This window comes from Phyllobates terribilis, unplaced genomic scaffold, assembly GCF_046119375.1.
Source record: "Phyllobates terribilis strain yellow unplaced genomic scaffold, ASM4611937v1 Scaffold_85__1_contigs__length_6476398, whole genome shotgun sequence".
NCBI lineage: Eukaryota > Metazoa > Chordata > Amphibia > Anura > Dendrobatidae > Phyllobates > Phyllobates terribilis.
In genome coordinates, this window is record NW_027362845.1 from 5,919,806 (window position 1) to 5,929,632 (window position 9,827).

At 49.0% G+C, this 9,827-nt stretch overlaps 1 pseudogene; it reads right to left on the minus strand.

The window, feature by feature from the left end:
• Positions 1–6,102: 6,102 nt before the first annotated feature.
• Positions 6,103–9,620, minus strand: LOC141197642 (uncharacterized; annotated as a pseudogene).
• Between the last annotated feature and the right edge of the window lie 207 nt (positions 9,621–9,827).

Here is a 9,827-nt window from a genome sequence, read left to right on the forward strand (position 1 = left end):
TAGCGGTATTGGAGCCCACGGTAAATACTAAAAACAGAGGAGCCAGAGGTGTAATTGGAGCAAGTTTTAAATTAGTAGTACAGTGGATGTGGACAGAGCAGGAGAATTTGCCGGACACACAGCTGGGTATCAGCTGACGTTACTGAACTCCAATAACACTGGAGCAAGCGTTGACTGTGCAGACAGCACTTCTGAGCAGCAACTAGCGGTATTGGAGCCCACGGTAAATACTAAAAACAGAGGAGCCAGAGGTGTAATTGGAGCAAGTTTTAAATTAGTAGTACAGTGGATGTGGACAGAGCAGGAGAATTTGCCGGACACACAGCTGGGTATCAGCTGACGTTACTGAACCCCAATAACACTGGAGCAAGCGTTGACTGTGCAGACGGCACTTCTGAGCAGCAACTAGCGGTATTGGAGCCCAGGGTAAATACTAAAAACAGAGGAGCCAGAGGTGTAATTTGAGCAAGTTTTAAATTAGTAGTACATTGGATGTGGATAGAGCAGGAGAATTTGCCGGACACACAGCTGGGGATCAGATGACGTTACTGAACCCCAATAACACTGGAGCAAGCGTTGACTGTGCAGATGGCACTTCTGAGCAGCAACTGGTGGTGTTGTAGCTCAGGGATTACAGTTCAGGTGGTAGAAACATGAACACAACAGGAGACCTGGATACTGTTGCCAACCAATTATTTATTCTGGAAGAGGACTGGCAAATTCATGCGAGATCCAGGCCTTGTTCATTTTGAGAAAAGTAAGCCGGTCAACGTTATCAGAGGATAGTCGCATGCGACGGTCTGTTAGTACACCACCTGCGGCACTAAAGACGCGTTACGATAATACACTAGCAGCAGGGCAAGCTAGCACCTCCAATGCATACTGGCTAAGCTCTGGCCATGTATCCAGCTTACAGACCCAAAACTTGAAGGGGGAAGAGCCGTCTGGGAGTACACTGAGAGGGCAAAACATGTAGTCTGTCACCATCTGATGGAAACGTTGCCTCCTGCTGACTAGAGCCGTCTGTGATGGTGTAGACATTTGTTGCGGCAGGGACGCAAAACTTTGCCACATTTGGGCAATACTGGTCTTGCCTTGTGCTGAGGCGCTGCTTCTGCTCCCTCTTTGTGCAGAGCTTCCTCCACTGCCTCGGTGCACTGAGCTGCTTTGTAAAGCACTAGCAGCACTGCTCTGGGTTGGAATGGAGAACATGATGGAATGCACCAGTGCGTCTTGGTACTCCCGCATTTTACGCTCCCGGTTCAACGGTGTTATGATGCTTTGTAAGTTGTCCCGGTAGCGAGGATCTAGGAGGGTGGACACCCAATAATCAGCCATGTTGACAATGTGGGCGATGCGGCGGTCGTTTTTCAGGCACTGCAGCATGAAATTAAACATGTGCTGCAGGCTGCCAACTGGCCAAGAAAAGCTGTCCCCTGCTTGAGGCGTGATCTCTGCCTGCTCTGCATCACCCCACCCTCGCTCTAGATACTGACTACTAGAGCATTGTGTACCTCCCTCCTCTGGACAGATGTCTTCCTCCTCCATTGACTCCTCCTCATCCTCCTCACAAAGTGTCCCCTGCCTAGGCCTTTGTGAGGAACCACGTTGAGCAGACTGTACAGAAGCAGATGGCATTTGTGACTCCTCATCCTCCACCTCTTCCAAAACCTCGTCCCTTAGTGCTTGCAGTGTTTTTTCAAGCAGGCAGATAAGGGGGATAGTCATGCTGACTAGTGCATCATCTGCACTAGCCATCCTCATGGAATAATCGAAGGCACGCAAAACGTGGCAAATGTCCTTCATAGAGGCCCACTCAGTGGTGGTGAAGTGTGAACGGCGCGCACTGCGACTTGTTTGTGCCTGCTGCAGCTGGTACTCCATTACTGCTGCCTGCTGCTCACACAACCTCTCCAACATATGTAACGTTGAATTCCACCTGGTGGGTAGGTCACATATGATGCGATGTTCCGGAAGATGTAATCGGCGCTGCAGAGCTGCAATACGCGATCTTGCGTTGCTGAAACGCCACAAGTGAGCGCACTCTATGCGGACCTTGTGAAGCAGTGCATCAGGATCCGGATAGTCCCTCAAAAAACTCTGCACGACCAAGTTGAGCACATGTGCCAGACATGGGATGTGAGTGAGGTTGCCTAGGCCCAGAGCTGCCACCAGATTTCTGCCATTGTCACACACCCACATGCCTGGCTGGAGATTCGCTGGCACAAACCACACGTCGCTCTGCTGCTTGATGGCATTCCAGAGCTCCTGCGCTGTGTGGCTTCGATTCCCCAAAGAAATTAATTTTAATACGCCTGTTGACGTTTGGCCACGGCTGTGCTCATATCGGTCATCATAACAGGTAACCGTTCACGGGTCGATGTGGAGGTAGACCGTGACGGCTCCTGCAGCGCTGATTCAGAGGAACTGGAGTATGAGGAGGAATCAATGTGTACAGACTGGATTCCTGCAATCCTTGGAGTTGGCAGAACACGTACAGCGCCACTCTCAAGATCTGTACCCGGCTCCACAACATTTACCCAATGGGCAGTGAGGGAAAGGTATCGTCCCTGTCCATGCTTACTGGTCCACGCATCGGTGGTCAGGTGGACCTTGCTACTGACGGTGTTTTGTAGCGCATGTTTAATTTTTCCTTCCACATGCTGTTGCAGGGCAGGAACGGCTTGCCTGCTGAAATAAAAGCGGCTGGGCACGTTGTATTGTGTGCCAATGCCATAAATTTACGGAAGGTGTCAGTCTCCACCAGCCTGAATGATAGCATTTCAAGGGCCAGTAGTTTAGCAATGCCAGCATTCAGAGCCTGTGCTCAGGGGTGGTTTGCCGAATATGGGCGCCTTTTCTCCCATGCCTGTGCTAACGATGGCTGTAGACTGGCCTGGGAGTGGGAGGATGACAGGGAAAGTGGTGCTGTGGGTGGAATTACATTGTGTCTCTGTACAACAGTGCCAGAGATTCTTCCATGGCGATCCTGTGAGGAAGCCGAACCAGCTGTGTGTGAGCTGGAGGAAGAGGCTACAACACGAGCTGAAGAGGTGGTAGGTGGCGCTGTAGGTTGGCCTAGGTCTTCAGTGTGTTTTTGTAACTCCACCACGTGCTTGGTCCGCACATGTTTCCACATATTTGTGTTATTGAGGTTGCTGACACTTTTCCCTCTTTTCACCTTATGATTACACAGCTTGCATTTGACAAAGCAAATGTCATCTGCAACTGTGTCAAAAAAGGACCAGGCACTGCAAGTCTTGGGAGCACCCGCTTTGGATTTTGGAAGAGCCATGCTCCTAATGGGTGCCAAAGTGGAGGCTACAGGCAACCAAGTCTGCCCCCTCCCTCTCCCTCCTTTTTGGGCCGTTCGGGGAATCTCTTCCTCAGAGCTGCTTCCACCACCTTCCTGTCCATCACGCTATGACGAGTCAAGGACCTCATCATCTACACCACCCTCTTCAAACAACTGCTTCTCCTGGGTAGTCTCGAGAGCACAGTACGCACCAGAAAGTGGCACCTGAGTCTCATCATCAGATGCGTACTGAGGTGTGCTGACCATAGGCACTGGCCCACCCACCTCTTCAGATTCAGAGAGACAAAGCAGTTGCGCATCGCTGCATACTACCTCTTCTTTAAATTCTAGAATTCTGCTTGGCTGGCCCCCTCTTTCCAAGCCAAGAGATTCAGAGAACAGAAGTAGAGATGGCTCCTGTCCAGGGCTCTCTGACTGCCTGGGCAATTTGGCAGGTGGTGAAGAGACAGATTGGTGCTCTTCAGTGCTCAGGACCTGAGAGGATCTGGAACTAATTGAAGTCGATGCGTTAGCTGCCATCCATCCGACAACGGCTTCAATTTGGTCCTCCCACAGCAGTGGGGTACGGCTAGCTCCTACAAAGCTGCGCATAAAGGACTGTTCCCTGGTAAAACTGTGGGATGCTGAGTCACTGGTGCCCGCAGCAGGCACAGAATCTCCACGTCCTCTCCCTGCAGGCACAGAATCCTCACGTCCTCTCCCTGCAGAACCTCCACGCCCACGACCACGACCACGACCACATGCCTTATTCCCTGCCTTCTTCATCTTGGTAGACTGGTAAATATAGGCAGAAAAGTACTAAGGGCTTAGTGTGCTTATTCCTGAACAGCAGCTAACTGGTATAAGAAACACTAATTTTATAAAGTGTGGACTAGACTTTAATATGAGCTAATGTGGCCTACACAACTGTAAAGTGGAGTGTTTGGTGAACTTTATTTAGGTTTTTTTTGTCACAAAAAGACACTGGGTGTGCCCAAAGATGTAATACCAATAGTATCACAAACTTTTTGTAGCTATTACAATGTAGGAAGGTAACCTACAATGCAATAGATGAGGCTACAAAAAATAGGCTAATACTAATCTGTTGGGGCTGCAGGGCCCAATGCTGCAGAAAGGCTCCTCTATCTACTCCTATATAGTGTGTTTGCAACCAATGTAGCTGAATACGGATGGAACCACCACACTAATAGGAGATATCAGGAAAAATTATCAATTAGCAAAAAAGGATAATGTATGAGGCAGTGACGCACGCTGAGCGCACTACAACCAGACGTGGCTGAAGTACACACTGCAGGATGAGCTGCGCTCACACACACAGACCTTGCAGACAGCGGTGCACAGTACAGATGCAGAGCACTGTGCACTAGCGCTGCAAGACAAAAAAAAAATTCTCCATCTACTCCTATATAGTGTGTTTGGAACCAATTTAGCTGAATACGGATGGAACCACCACACTAATAGGAGAAATCATGAAAAATTATCAATTAGCAAAAAAGGACAATGTATGAGGCAGTGACGCTCGCTGAGCGCACTACAACCAGACGTGGCTGAAGCACACACTGCAGGGTGAGCTGCACTCACACACCAGACCTTGCAGACAGCGGTGAACAGCACAGAGAACTGTGCACTAGCACTGCAAGGCACAACGATTTATAAAGTAGCTTGGGTAAAGCAGAATAGAGCAAATAGGTAGCTAAAACTGTCCCTCAGAACAATAGCGTCCTATCCCTAACTGAATTCACAGCAGAGTGAGCTCAAAATGGCGGCGGCGGCTTTTATTGTGCATCATGACATCATTTCAGCAGCCAATCACAGCCATGCCATTAGTCAACATGCCTAACAGGATGTGCCCACACTTCTTAGGATCCTCATTGGCTGAATAAAATGAAACTGGCTCATTGCATTATGGGAACTTCCGATTCCGGTATACGATATTCTAAAAGTATCGGAATTAAGTATCGGAATTCCGATACCGCGAATATCGGCTGATACCCGATATTTCAGTATCGGAATGCTCAACACTATTAAGGGCATGAAAATTCAAAGTTTGAAAATTGCAAAATTTTCAAAATTTTCGCCAAATTTCCGATTTTTTCACAAATAAACGTAAGTGATATCAAAGAAATTTTACCACTATCATGAAGTACAATATGTCACGAAAAAGCAATCTCAGAATCAGGGGGATCCGTTGAAGCGTTCCAGAGTAATTACTTCATAAAGTGACAGTGGTCAGAATTGAAAAAATTGGCCCGGTCACGAAGGCAAAAACAGGCTCTGGCGCGAAGTGGTTAATGGATCAGACGATGCTTCAATGACACAGACATTTGTGGTAATTAAAACATTTATTATGTAAACACAGATATCAGCCTAGTTGAAAAATAACTAATTGAAAATTTGGTTAAGTTAATTTTTTTTTGTTTTTTTATTTTATGTTAAATTTAGAAATGAGGTATTTGTTATTTTGTCTGGGAAAGAGGAAGGCTTTGTGAAGAGTGTGTAACCTTTTCCACAAACAAAAATAAGCTCACAACCCCCGTCAAGGATCCTCATTGTCTCGCGAGTCCCTAACTAATGTTTCTAAGCAATTTTGAAACAAAGCCAATTAAAAAAAACCTTTACCTACAATTCTATCTAATGTTGACATTATTTGTTTCACTCTATTTGCCATGGGACACTACACTCTGGTGACATAAAATAATCACAAAATATATTCCTGACTCGAAGGCCAGAGGGACCAGGTTGTGGACCACGCTGAATAACGTGTGGTAATAGCACGCTGAACATTCTCACATCCTCAACATCATCCAAGGATGATTCATATGTTCGTTATGTAAGAGGATGCTTGCCTTTATGGCTGCCTTGACATTGGCAGGATGCCTTTGTATAGCACTGTCAAATATACGCCACTTAGAGGTTAACAATCCAAAATCACGCTCAACAAAACAACAGGCTTTCGTCAATCGCATGATAAAAATGCGCCTCTGTGTCTCCAAACTCTCCACGCAAACTGCCTCAAAACATGGCTTGAGAGCACAAAACCCTCATCAGCAACCATAATAAATGGTGCAGGTGGACCAGAGGCTCCTGGAAGTGCACATGGCTGGGGAAGGTTGGCATTCGTTTCAGCAAGCCGCCTTGCAAATCTGGAGGAGCGAATAATACGAGCATCTGTCAGCAAAAGCCAGCAGCACTGCTGAGAAAAAAATGTAATTTATTAAAGAATCATGAGCCTGAGTTTGGCGGCTTCTTGACACGAATGTGCTTCCCATCTAGTGCATCTATACAATTGGGAAACTGTGCTGCTTCCATGAACCCCTGGGCAATCCTCACCCAGTCATGTGCTGTTGGCTGAGGCATCAACCGGCTCTTCAGCTTGTCCCAAATAATATCACAGGTTGTCCGCACAATCTGTGAAATTGTCGAAGTGCCAAGGAGGAACTGGAAATGGGGGGAACTAAAGGAATTGCCAGTAGCCAGGAATCTGAAATTACTAATAAAAACATTTTAAAAACCAAATTCAGACATAATGACCAAAAGATTTCAGTTCACAAATAAGCAATGTACACTGATTGGGTTATAAAATGGGGAATATAGTGAAAACATATTATAGGCAGAAAATGTAATCCCCAAAAATTCACATCCAACCATATTCAATACATGGCCAGTGTTTGGGCAGAACAGAAACCACAACTATGAAGGAAGCACACAGGTGTGACATATACTGGAGAGCTGCCAAATGATGGATAACACATGTGGGGGAGGGGAATGGCCTTAGCTTCGCTATCATTTCACATATGCAAATAATTGTGGTTGCATTTGTAAACTTTAACCTTGGAGATTAATAAAACATGGGCAGCATTTATGTAACATACCTGGCGGCGTCCTTGCATTGTGGTCCATCTCCCACTGTGCAAGAGCGCGCACTTGATCTCCAGTCCAGAATGTCTCTCTGGCTTCCCTCCATGCTGTCTGTTTGTGTCTGTTTCTGCTGCTTAAGGGCGGCGCCCGATCACTTCCTGCTTTTTGTACCTGCTGTGGGTCACACCCCTTGAGCGTCCTCAGCCTATTGCTGTCTGTCACCTGGTATTTAACCAGCTGCTCCAATCAATCCCTGCCTGAGCATTGTGTTTCATTTAGTGTGCTCTTGCACTCTGAATGTGCCAGGTCCGTTCTGTGTTCTCTTGTCTGCCTATCCTGGAGGCTGTATTTCCAGGCCTGTCTGAACACGCTCCTAGCCTGTTCCTCTCGCCCTCTAGGGGCTGCATTCCTAGACCCGCTCCTGTATCTAGTCTGTCCTGTCTGAACACGCTCCTAGCCTGTTCCTCCTGCCTTCTAGGGGCCGATTACCTAGACCCGCTCCTGTATTTTGCCTGTCCTGTCTGAACACGCTCCTAGCCTGTTCCTCCCGCCTTCTAGGGGCTGCTACCTAGACCCGCTCCTGTATCTTGCTACTGTGTCTGTTCTTGTCTGTATACTCTTCTAGCCTGTTTTCCCGTGTTTCTCTATGTCCGTACCTTTCCTTTTTCTGCAGAGTCTGAACTCGTACCTTACTCCTGCTTGTTGTCTCTGTACTCCCGTTTGTGAGTTTGTGGTCCACTCGCTACTTCACTGCAAGTACCCTGTGGGTATCTGGCTCTGCCTTTCCCTTCCTGTCTGTTCCGTGTGAACAGAGTCCTGTCCCCCCTGCTCTGCCTTGCTCACCGCTCCGGCGGTTCTAGCCTGCTCTGCCTTGCTCACCGCTCCGGCGGTTCTAGCATGCTCTGCCTTGCTCACCGCTCCGGCGGTTCTAGCCTGCTCTGCCTTGCTCACCACTCTGGCGGTTCTAGCCTGTTCTGCCTTGCTCACCGCTCCGGCGGTTCTAGCCTGCTCTGCCTTGCTCACCGCTCCGGCGGTTCTAGCCTGCTCTGCCTTGCTCACCGCTCCGGCGGTTCTAGCCTGCTCTGCCTTGCTCACCGCTCCGGCGGTTCTAGCCTGCTCTGCCTTGCTCACCGCTCCGGCGGTTCTAGCCTGCTCTGCCTTGCTCACCGCTCCGGCGGTTCTAGCCTGCTCTGCCTTGCTCACCGCTCCGGCGGTTCTAGCCTGCTCTGCCTTGCTCACTGCTCCGGCAGTCTCGCTCCGCTCTGACTCCTTTGCTCACTGCTCCGGCAGTCTCGCTCCGCTCTGACTCCTTTGCTCACTGCTCCGGCAGTCTCACTCCACTCTGACTCCTTAGCTCACTGCTCCGGCAGTCTCGCTCCGCTCTGACTCCTTTGCTCACTGCTCCGGCAGTCTCGCTCCGCTCTGACTCCTTTGCTCACTGCTCCGGCAGTCTCGTTCTGCTCTGACTCCTTTGCTCACTGCCCCGGCAGTCTCGCTCTGCTCTGTCTCCTTGCTCACTGCTCCGGCAGTCTCGCTCAGCTCTGACCTCTTGCTCACTGCTCCAGGCGGCCTCGTCCTGCTCTACTCTTGCTCACCGCTCCAGGCGGTCTCGTCCTGCCCTGCTCTCGCTCACCTCTCTGGGCGGCCTCACTCTGCTGTGTTTGTCCGCCACATCTGTGGTTCTGTTCCTGAGTCCCAGTGTGTACTGGGTCCTATCCCGCCTGTGTTCCTACCTGCTAGTGCCTCCCTGTCTGCACTCTAGCCGTGCTTGCCTGTACCCCCCTGCCTGCATACCCGCCTGCCTGCATACCAGTCGTGCCTGCCTATACCCACCAGTCTGTTCCTGTATTCCCCTGTGTGGGTCAACAGCCGTGTCCGGGGTCTGTCCTGGAGTAGCACCTGGTCCCTCTACTCGGTTCCTCCTTGGTGCACTGGCGTCGTATGCCGTCGTGCGACCCTGGTCGGATCGGGTGAATACCTAGTTACGCCCCTCCAGGCATTCACTCTCCGGCACGGTCCAGTGGAATCACACGCACACGCCGCTCAGCCCGGGCGTGTGCATTACAATTAATAAATAATGTTCACTGGCAAACATAGTTAAGGGGTTATCAAAAAATGAGTGAGGAAGAAACTTACCTCGGTTACTAGCAAACGCTCCTCTGGAGAAATGCTTAGTCTCATGCAGGTGTCTTGTCTAAGTATGAAAGGACACAAATCCTCCAGACGTTTGTCCAAACAACACATGGACAGGCGACAGAAAGCCACAAACTTTGCTGTATATTTGCGAAGTTTATTTTCCAATGTATGAAAATGTCCATATGCCCCACGTTGCAAGAGGAGAGGGTGAACCCATAGTGTTTGGGACGCCGTGGTTCTTCACCAAGAATATGACGCAGAACCACAAAGCGACGGGACAGAAGCCAGTCCAACCACAACAACGCCTCATTGGAAACAGACATATCTGTCAAACCACAGAACTACTAACACACGAGCCAAAGCATAAATGTGTGAGCTAATGGTGCTTTTAAGGATTTTAGTACCTAATTACTAAATTGGCACACCTTTTCCATATCAAACCATTTAATTATAGATAAAATTATCATTTCTGAAACAAATTGTAACTTCCAGTACATATTCACACGGAAAGCACACG